Below are 10,585 nucleotides of genomic sequence, written 5' to 3'. Positions count from 1 at the left end.
AAAATTTTCGTTTTTAATTTTCTTTCTTTTTACGCGTGTCTTTTTTTTTCAGAACGTTTATGACTGGGGGAGGAGGCACACCACTGATCCCACCTTTTAAAGATCCGGAAGCAACACTTAGAAGAAACAAAGGCATAACAATTGGATATCCCGAAAAACCGAAGAACTTACCACTACGGAATCTTAAATCCGTTTTCAGCTAGAAAAAGGGCAAGAAAGTCGGAGAATCCAGCGCCTCTTTAGCAAGCGACGACCCAATCAAAGAGGACACCGAGTACGAAACCGAAGGAGAAGAAGACCCTACATTCGGGCACGATTCCGATTCCGACGTCGAATTAGCTATTCCCATGGCTAACATCGATGAAGTCCCCATGGGGGAATGGAAGAAGAAGATGCGTGAAGACACCGGCCCGGGACTCGTGTAACCCACGATTCCCGCAAACGCCAATTTCGAACTCAAGGGCCACATACTTTCCCAACTCGAGGAGATTCCATTTTATGGAAAAGATCACGAAGACGCATACAAGCACTTAGAAGAGGTCAACGACATATCCGACTATTTCAACTTCCCAAATGTGGCCCGCGACACTGTTTTGCTACGCATGTTACCAATCACATTTAAAGGCGCTGCAAAGGATTGGCTAAAATCACTACCTCCCGGATCCATCATGAATTGGGCCAAGATGAAAAAAGAGTTCATTGACCAATTTTGCCCACCATCAAAAATATCCAAGTTGAAAAAGACCATAGCCAATTTCGAGCAACAAGTGGGCGAATCACTTTATGAGGCGTGGGAGAGGTACAAAGGTTTATTGAGGAATTACCCACATCACGACTTAAATAGTCAACAAGAAGTCTCCATTTTCTATGATGGAGTCAATGTGACAACAAGGCAATTACTTGACTTGCAAGGCCCGCTCACGAAGAAGGCACCCCCGGTGATTAAACAATTAATTGAGGAATTCTCTAAGCACTCTAGAGAATATCATAATCCTAGGAATAATCCAATTAGGGGAGATGTGATTATGCCTCTGAAGACATGGCGGCAATGATGGCGATGTTGAAAAGCATGGATAGAAGAATGGATAAAATGGATCAAACAATCCTTGCTATTCGGATGGGTTGTGAAAATTGCAATGGACCTCACCTTACGAGAGATTTCGAATTGGACGAGAATGGAAATAAAAAGGTGCAAGTATGCTATTCAAGCGGTGATAGGTTTGATTATGATTGGCGGAAACCGAAGAAAGAATGGCTACCCTATGATGAATACAAAAAGGCAAAGGAGAAGAAGTTTAGACAACAAGCAAGGGGTATGTACCAAAAAGAGGAGCCGGTGCAAGATAGGAAACCCAACTTGGAAGAGATGCTAACAAAATTTGTAGCTGCTTCTGAGAAAAGACACAATGATCACGATGCTACAATACAAGAAACAAGAACCATATTAAGCAACCAGCAAGCATCCATTCATAACATCGAGAAGCAGACAGGGCATCTAGCTCAACAAGTTAACCAAAGACAAGCGGGTGAACTTCCAAGTAAAACCGAGAATAATCCAATAATGGAGAACGTAAATGCTATAACAACTAGTTTTGGGGAAATTTTCACTCCTCTGACCCCTGCACAAAAGGCCTCAACAAAGTTGCAAGCAAAAAAGACAGAAGACTCGAGTTTAGCTAAATCTGACATGACTCGCCGAGTCCCTCTAATGGACTCGACGAGTCCATGGTCTGATGGTAAAACTAATGTTCCCTTAAAGCCTTACATGCCACCGTTTCCATATCCAATTCGAGCCATACCTGATGAAAAGGTTAAAGAGTACAGAACTTTCATGGAACATGTTAAAACCCTTCAAGTCAACATTCCATTTGTTGAAACGATACTTCAAATACCTAAATATGTAAACTTGCTTAAGGGTCTCTTTTCTGCTAGAAAAGATATGGCTGAAGTCGCTGAGTTAGTGTTAAATGAGCTACTAGAAAAGAAGGGCGATCCGGGAAGCATCTCAATTCCTTGTCAATTTGGAAACATAATATCTACTCAAGCATTGACCGATTCGGGTGCAAGTATTAATCTAATGCCACATTCTTTCTTCAAGAAGTTGAATTTGCCGGAGCCAAAGCCTATTAATATGAAGCTCCATCTAGCAGATAAGACAATCATTCGTCCAAAAGGTGTTTGTGAAGATCTTCTCATAAAGGTTGACAAATTTGTATTCCCTGTGGATTTTGTAGTACTTGACATGGAAGAAGACCCCAAAGTTCCAATTATTTTGGGGAGACCATTTTTGAACACCGCATGTGCATTAGTAGATGTATGCGAGTTCACACTAACATTAAGGGTAGGAGATGAATCGGCAGTGTTTAAGGCTACACAAGATATTAAGCAAGAAGAAACAAGAAAAGAAGAAGTTTCCTCCATTGATTTGGATAACGAATTAGTAGAAAAAGAGCTTGCACTTTTACAAGAAGAAAATCCAAATAAATTTCTACTATCTTCCGGAGAAAATTTTGATGCTGAAAAAGATTTAGAGGAGATAGAGAAGTTGTTGGAGGAAACTGATCCAGAAGAAACAATGGAATTTGTGGAATACGCACCGACTCGTCGAGTCGCATCGACAAACTCGACGAGTCTAGTCGAAAAGTTCAGTAATGCGGACAACCTTGACCTGGTATTTACAAGTTCTTTTCCTATCCTCGACATGAAAATTTTTCCTGATCCTTTGGAATGTCCAGCAGCAGAAGGCGAAATTGTTAAAAATTATCGTGACTTCCAAAATGCTCATGTAAATTACCTTGATACGATAATACAAAAAGATGAAGAAATTCGACTTGACGAGGAGGCAAGCATGGGAGACAAGGAGAGTGCAAGGGCTGATGATTTGACTAATTCATCCCTTGATTTACAAATTGCTAATCAGGAAATATTGTCCCCTACAATTAAAAGAACAAAGCCTCGTGCCCGCATCTCTACTATTTATGAAGTGTTCACATTTGAACCACCGGACTCTTTAGCGAGGGACGAGAGTAAGGAGGAATCTTTTAATTCGAGAGATGATGAAGTAGAAATTGAACGAGAATTCAAGCTTGACAAAGAAAAAGTGCTAGAAAAGGGTCGAAGTAAAAGGGTGAGGAAAAAGAAGTGTGGAAAAAGGGCTAGGAGTGAATATGAAAATAATGCTCAAAAGAAGAGGAAAGAGGAATTGAGAAGAGCATACTAGAGGAAAATACATGTTTACAAAACGAAATATAAGCTAAAAAAGATTAAGCATGGCATCCCGATGAAGAACAACGAAGCAACGTAGAGCGGGAGGGAGTCCAGCTAAAGACTCCTCAAAAAGAAGCGCTTGGCGGGAGGCAACCCGTTATGAGAGTTTGCTTTCTTTTTCCTTTATCATTTTCATTTTACTTTTTGTTTGATTTTCTTAGGATTTTTCTGTTTTCATCTTCTAAATCATCAAAACTGATTGCTTGAGGGTAAGCATGGTCTGAGTGTGGGGTGGATTGAATTTTTTTACGAAGAGATATCAAAATCATATAATTTTTTAAAAAGATTGCAAGTGACTTAGCGAGTTGGGACCCTAACTCGACGAGTCTATTCAAAATCCGGATAACTTTCATTTGCAACCAGACTCGCCGAGTCTGACCCCAACTCGACGAGTTGAATTTATTTACTGAAAAAATATAATATTTTTACATCTGGTAAAACTAGGGTTTTAACCCTAATTTGGAACACATCTCAGCTGACACACTCGTTGTGCACCTCTTTCTCTCTCAAGCATTCATCAATTTCTTCCAATTTTCTCCCAATTTTTCGAATTTCATCAAGCAAGGTACTTAATTTCTTCTATATTGCTGTTAAAGTCATGATTTTTAGATGTTTGGAAGTATCACTTTGATAGAACACCCGTTTTTGAAATTTTAGAATTTTTAGGGTTTTGATTTTGATTTAATTATGGTGTTTTGGATGAATGTTCTTGCACTAATATGCCTTATACACATTCCTGGACAAACCCTTGGACTAATTTTGAGTTTTTATGGTTGAAATTTCACAGACCCGCCGACTGACTCGAGCAGTTCATCAGATTCGCCGAGTCTGTTCATGGACTCGATGAGTCCAGTCGTGAACCCAGATTTATTTTGTTTTAATGTGTTTCTGTGTTTTTGGGATTGTTTTTTATTTTTTGTGCAGGAACCATGTTTTTTAGGGGTCAGACTTCTCAAGGTAGCCAAGGGGATCACCCTTGGTTAGATTTCCCAAGGGTTGAATCCAAATCAACCATGACTAGATGGAAGAAAATGCTCGCTGAAATCAACAGGAAAGACATTTACGTGCCTAATGCCATAAACTGGGGATGGCTTGGATAGGTTCATTACCAAGAAGAATTGACACCTTATTTGATGAAAACTTTTGTCCATAATGGCGCTTCTATAATATGTGATGGATGGAGCAGGCTTTTCCGGATCCAGGAGCCGGTATTTCAAGAGCTTTGTTGAGAGTTTTTTTCCATGATTACTTTCCGAGGAGGAGAAGATTGTTATAACCCTTGGAGCCTCACTTTTTGTCTTGGGGGCGAGGTCCGCCAATGCTCCATGGTAGAACTTGCTTGGCGTTTGTGAATTTATGACCAACAATTGGTCAATACAGCTGCTTTTGGTACATTTTTGGAACACTCTCACAAGGTTTTCCCGGATGGCATTACAAGCTCAAGTTGGTGGAACACTATCACCAACAAGGTTTATATTCCTAAATCTACCCAAGAGGGTAGCATCCGATCACCCACCCACCGCGTTATCCACCGCCTAATAGCCAACACAATTAACCAAAGGAAATATGACGACAAGGTTCCAAACCTTGATGTTTTCTACCTTTGGTGCATCATCACACCAAACGTTTTCTGTAACAATCCATGGTGTTTAGCCACTTATTTAAGCGAAGGGGCGGTTAAGGACTGCAAAACATCAAAGATTAATGGCGGGATGTTTGTGACCCGTTTGGCTCATTCCTATGGATGAATGGGAGCGGGAGCATGGGGATGTTAACGGAGGTTCCAACCCCTCCTTTTAGTACAACACTTTTCAGAAGGGCAAGGATTGTCGAGGATATTGGTGGAGGACATTTTATCATACCCCATGATGATGTGGTAATTGGTCCCGCAGAGCCGGGTCGGTGAGCGGGATGTGGAAGAGGAACCGCCGGTGATTCCGGTTGATCATGACGAAGTACCAATGGATTGGTACAATGTCGAGATGAGGTGGTTTCAAGATCTAATGGCTAGGGGTATAAACTTTAGCAACGAATCCCACGTTCGGCTTTTTGATCATCTTCATATTCCACACATTGATAGGGGTAACTTCCCGTACATTCCATCTTGGGACGAGGTCATTAGCGCGAGGCGTAGTGGAGCCGGAGGAAGTGGAGTTATGCATGGAGGGGACGACGATGAGGAAGAGGATGAAGACTAGTTTATTTTTATTTATGTTTTGTTGAAAATTTTATTATTTTTATTTGTTTGGTTTTGGTTGCTTGAATTTTAAGTATGTTAGGATTTATTTAATTTATGTTCTCATGGGTTGTTTTTAGTTTTCTTTTCAGAATTTGGAATGGGTCAAGTCTAAAAGGTCTCAAGAGTTATAGGAGTTTCGAGTCTAAGCGAAAGGGTTAACTAAGTCCAAGTTTTGAGTCCGGTCATAAGGAGCATTAAAATGAGTCTTATTACTGAAGAGGAGTATTAGAATTAATCCAAATCTGAAGTAATTGGAGTCTATACAAACAGACCTGGAGCAGGAAGCGAAGTATTTTCACCCAACAACCGACTCGCCGAGTGCAACTACTGACTCGACGAGTCCAAGAGTAAAACCGTGATTTCTGCAATTTCCCGCTACAACTCGTCGAGTCTGCCCACTGACTCGACGAGTTGATACGACTTTCACCACTTCGCTGCTGACTTGATGCTTATATCCCACGGCGTTTGGTTCTTATTTTGAAGAGTGATTTCTGGAAATTTTCGAGAGTTTTTCCTACGTTTTTGGAGCTTTCAACCACACATGACATGACACCCAAGGCATGGATGAGCTGTTCCCATGTCTAAAGTCAGCTGAAGATGGAGTTAAATTGAAGAAGATCAGCCTCTCCACTACTATCCCAGGGGAGTTTGTTCTAATTCCCTCTTTATTTTTATGTTCTTTTTCATGCATAACATGCAATGGGGACATTGCATGAATTAAGTGTGGGTTAGGGGGTTGGTTACATTACATTAGTTAATTTAGAATCCTAATTTAGGCTTAATTTTTAAAAAAAAATTGCATAAAATTACTTGGACTTAATTTAGAAAATTTTGGTAAAAAGCAATTAGGATTCCATGCTAGTATTGTGTTGGATAATTTTATGAAGACCCAAATGTTTAGTTGAGCCTATATACGTTATAATGCATTTGTGGCCCCTTTTATTCTAGTGAAATCATGGGACAAAAACACAACCTTGCTTAGTTTGAAGGATGCAATATATTTAGCATCGTGTACCAGAAATGTATCCAGGGAAACTTAAGTAGTCATTGCACACTAAGACTAATGCCTTAACCAATAAGGGTTGAAGTTGAGCGCCCTTGCTTAAGCATGTAGGTTTTTAGTGAAAAAAAAAGTGAGTACATGTAAAAACAAAGAGAGAGAATTACAAGAAAAGTTGGAAGAATTTTTGAGCAATCAAAGTCAAGACCAAAGAAAGATCAAAAATTCTGAAAAAAATTCAAAAGTTGAAGATACCAAAAATCCAATCAAAGAAGATGATGAATTCAACGAAATCAATAATCAAATTGTCAAATAAGTGAAGAATTCTAAAGAGCTCCAATGTGGTATCATAAATTGTAATTTTTTAGATTATATATGCTTGGGTTGCTCAACCAAAAATACCTTGAGGTTAAAAAGTTTTTTGCGGATGGATTCGGAGGGATGCATAAAATGAGCGTTGTTCAAAAGAAGTGAGCGAGTGTTTATGAGGATTGTTAGTATTTAGAATTAAGGGGGGGGGGGTCCTTATGAAAAATTTTAGACACAAATGCATGCGTTGCGGTTTTGGCATAATGGTTGGGTTTGATTGGGATTGTCTTATGTGATTTTAGTGTGCTAAAATTCAGTTTTGCTTGGGGGCAAGCAAAAGTTAAGTGTGGGGTATTTTGATATTTGCATATTTAGCCCTTTATTTAATATTGACATTTTTCATTTATTAGCTATTTATTTGCATATTATGGACAAAAGATACTTAAAAGTGTTTAAATTGTGTTTTCAGTCCAAAAGGAATGCTCGGAAGCAAAAAGAAGCAGGAGTAACCATCCAGAAGTTTTGGAATGATCAAAAGAAGAAAAGACCAAAAAATAGAAGGAACTCGGCGAGTCTGGCATTGACTCGAGGAGTCGCTACGAAGATTCGCGAAGCTGAGGAATCCTTAACTTGCCGTACATGGGGATTAAGTGATGGACTCGACGAGTCGATCATGGACTCGGCGAGTCGGGTCGAATTTATAAATACGGATTTTTAGATCGATACAACGGAACCTAAAGAACCCTTGGGGAGAAAAACTACAAATTAAAGTCAGAGAAGACCTACAGAACGAAGATCCAACCCTAAATCCGATTCCGAAGGAGATTAGAGGCAATTTTCATTATTCTTAATTCAATCTATTGTTTTTCATCATATATAGACATATATATTTCGTTTTTATGCTTTCAATTGCCACAATCATGAGCTAAAACCTTTTAACTTTTGTTTGGGGGAGACAATGTTGAGACTATGGTTTGATTTATGGTAGGATTAGTTTAATATTGCTGATTTTGTTAATTTAAGCTTGTTAAAGAACCTTATGTGTGAATGGTAACTATTTTTCTGTTAATAGGAAGATAATTAAGTTGCATGAACATCTCTTAATTGTTTACCTCGTATAACTTATGTGAGCACTTTATTATATGACTAGGATTAGCGAATGTGAAACTAGAATTAATAAGAAAATAGGTAAATTTACGTGTGAGCTTGTGTGATGAACCATCAACAAGAGGTTAACTAAATGGCCAAATTAGTTAACCATTACAAGTCTTAATTAACCCGAATAAATAACCCAGAGAATTAAATTAATTTAGACAACTGGCCACTGTTTGAGTTAGTTTGTTTTCTAAGGATTAGTGTAGCGAATGTGAACCTAATCACCTGAATCGGTAGCCAATAGAAGAATTAATTCATTGCACTATTACCATAAAATCAACCATATGATCAATTGAGTTGAACCTAAACAGAAGTCTCCTTCATTATTGAATTTAGTCGAATCTTTGCTTATCTAGTTTTTAGTTAATTAGTTTAAGTGTTAGTTAGTAAGTTTCTAGTCTTGTAAAACTAGAGAAAACTCTCTTTTATTATTTGTTAGTTGCTATTAGATAATTTTAGTAATTAGTTTAAATTGTTGTTCCCTGAGTTCGATACCGTGCTTACTAGAACTATACCACCAATAGACAGGTCCAATGCCTTTTGTGTGATTAATTTAAATTTTATAAGTAGGATTAAAACTAGTTCGTTTTACACACCTCACATGTGATTCACATGTAAATCACATGTAAGTTACATGTGATTCACATGTAAATCACATGTAATTCACATATGAGTCACATATGATTCACATGTAAATCGCATGTATTCACATATAAATTACATGTGATTCACATGTAAATTGAATGTAATTCACATATGAATTACATGTGATTCACATGTAAATCGCATGTAATTCACATATGCATCACATGTAATTCATATCTGTTCATATGTTAATAACATGAAAATCACATATGTATTTTTGTGAGTGTTTTTGCATCAATCTTTTTTTTTTTTTTTTTTTTAATTTTCTTGTTTTGGAAGAAATTGTGGTGAATATTGAAGAGGTAAAAATTATAAATTGAAGAAAATATGGAAATATTGACACGAAGACATAAACATGCTTTGGAATTTTATGGAATTTTTTTGTTTTTTTTATATTTTTATTATCGAATAAAAAACTTATTCTATTGTGTTTATAAATTAGTAAATAAAATGTGTTTTCTTATGATTTCCTTACAAATATTATAGTATATGAAATATGCATATATGTATTTGTAAAAATATTCATATATGTACTTAAAATGTTGATTTTTTTGGTTAAAAAATTATAATATTTTTTAAATATTCCAGTTTTTTAAAAATTTTATTGATTTTTAAATGCTTTTAAAAAAAGTGCATTTCTTTTTTTTTTAAATATATATATTTTCCAGGTTTTTAAAAAAATTCATGTTTTTCGTAAAAAACTAAAAAATCTGCACTCTTTAAAAAAAATTGAAAAATACTCTTTTTAAAAAAGTCCGAAAATTTTATTTATAATGTAAATCTTTAGACGTTAATATTAATATTTCTAATAACACAAAAAATTAAATATTAAATGAGAATGGTAAGATGACGATCATGCCCTTAATAAACTAATTTTGATCTAACGCTCCACTTTTAGTTCTCGGGTTCTCGGAAAACTATGAGTTCTCAACATATTTCACCCTTATATATATATATATATATATATATATATATATATATATATATATATATATATATATATATATATATATATATATATATATATATAAGTCAGGTTCATTTGAGACCATGCTAATTTTGTGAGACCGTGAGACCAAATCTGAAAATAATTTTAAAATGCAAAATAAAATGAAAATACCAAAAATTCTTTTTTTTTTTTAATTATTATATTCAGAACTTTAATTACCTAAAAAAATAAAAAAAATTACCGTTTTTTTTTTTGGAAAATACGTGAAATATTCTAATAGAATATTACACTGTAAATATTTTAATGTGATTTTTAAAATATATTAAAATATTATAGTAGATTTGTCAGATATGTAAAATATTCTAATATTATACTAGAATATGTAAAAAAAATGTAATATTTTTTTTTTGGGTTTTTTTTTGGAAAATATAAATTTCGAAAATATTATTTGAATTTTTTTTTTTTTATGAAAATTTTCAATTATTTTGCATTTTAAAAATGTTTTTTTTATCTACCAAATAAGTGGCTCGAATTTCGTCTCACACTCTTATAAAATTAAGCCGTCTCACATGAACCTAACTATATATATATATATATATATGTATATATATATATATATACATATATATATATATACACACACATGTATATATGTATATATATATATATATGTATATATATATATATATATATATATATATATATATATATATATATATATATATATATGTATATATAGAATTAGGTTCAAATGTTTTCAACAAGTATTGTGTGCATATATTGACCAATCAGAATTTAACACAAATTAAATTTTTAAATAAATCAATAAGGGTAAATTAGTAAGATTGCATGTATATTAAATAAATTCCAAAATTAAAATCGAATCAAATCCCTATAAAATTGGAATCAGTTTTTTAAATCCTACAAAAAAACCAATGTCGACGTCCTCCTCCTTCCTCAGTTTCGATCCCGTCGTCATTTAGTTCTTCCTTGATTAATGACCACCGTGACAAGAAGATCA

The 10,585-nt window shown here is 35.2% G+C and overlaps 1 non-coding gene across 1 annotated transcript; it reads right to left on the bottom strand.

The window, feature by feature from the left end:
• Positions 1-731: 731 nt before the first annotated feature.
• LOC111904790 (small nucleolar RNA R71) lies at positions 732-838 on the bottom strand. The gene has a single exon (XR_002854628.1). It is a non-coding gene; the product is annotated as a small nucleolar RNA R71 (small nucleolar RNA).
• Between the last annotated feature and the right edge of the window lie 9,747 nt (positions 839-10,585).

Source organism: Lactuca sativa, chromosome 9 (genome assembly GCF_002870075.4).
Source record: "Lactuca sativa cultivar Salinas chromosome 9, Lsat_Salinas_v11, whole genome shotgun sequence".
Taxonomy (NCBI): Eukaryota; Viridiplantae; Streptophyta; class Magnoliopsida; order Asterales; family Asteraceae; genus Lactuca; species Lactuca sativa.
Note: the sequence above shows the minus strand (reverse complement) of the source record. Positions and strands in the feature narration are given on the sequence as shown.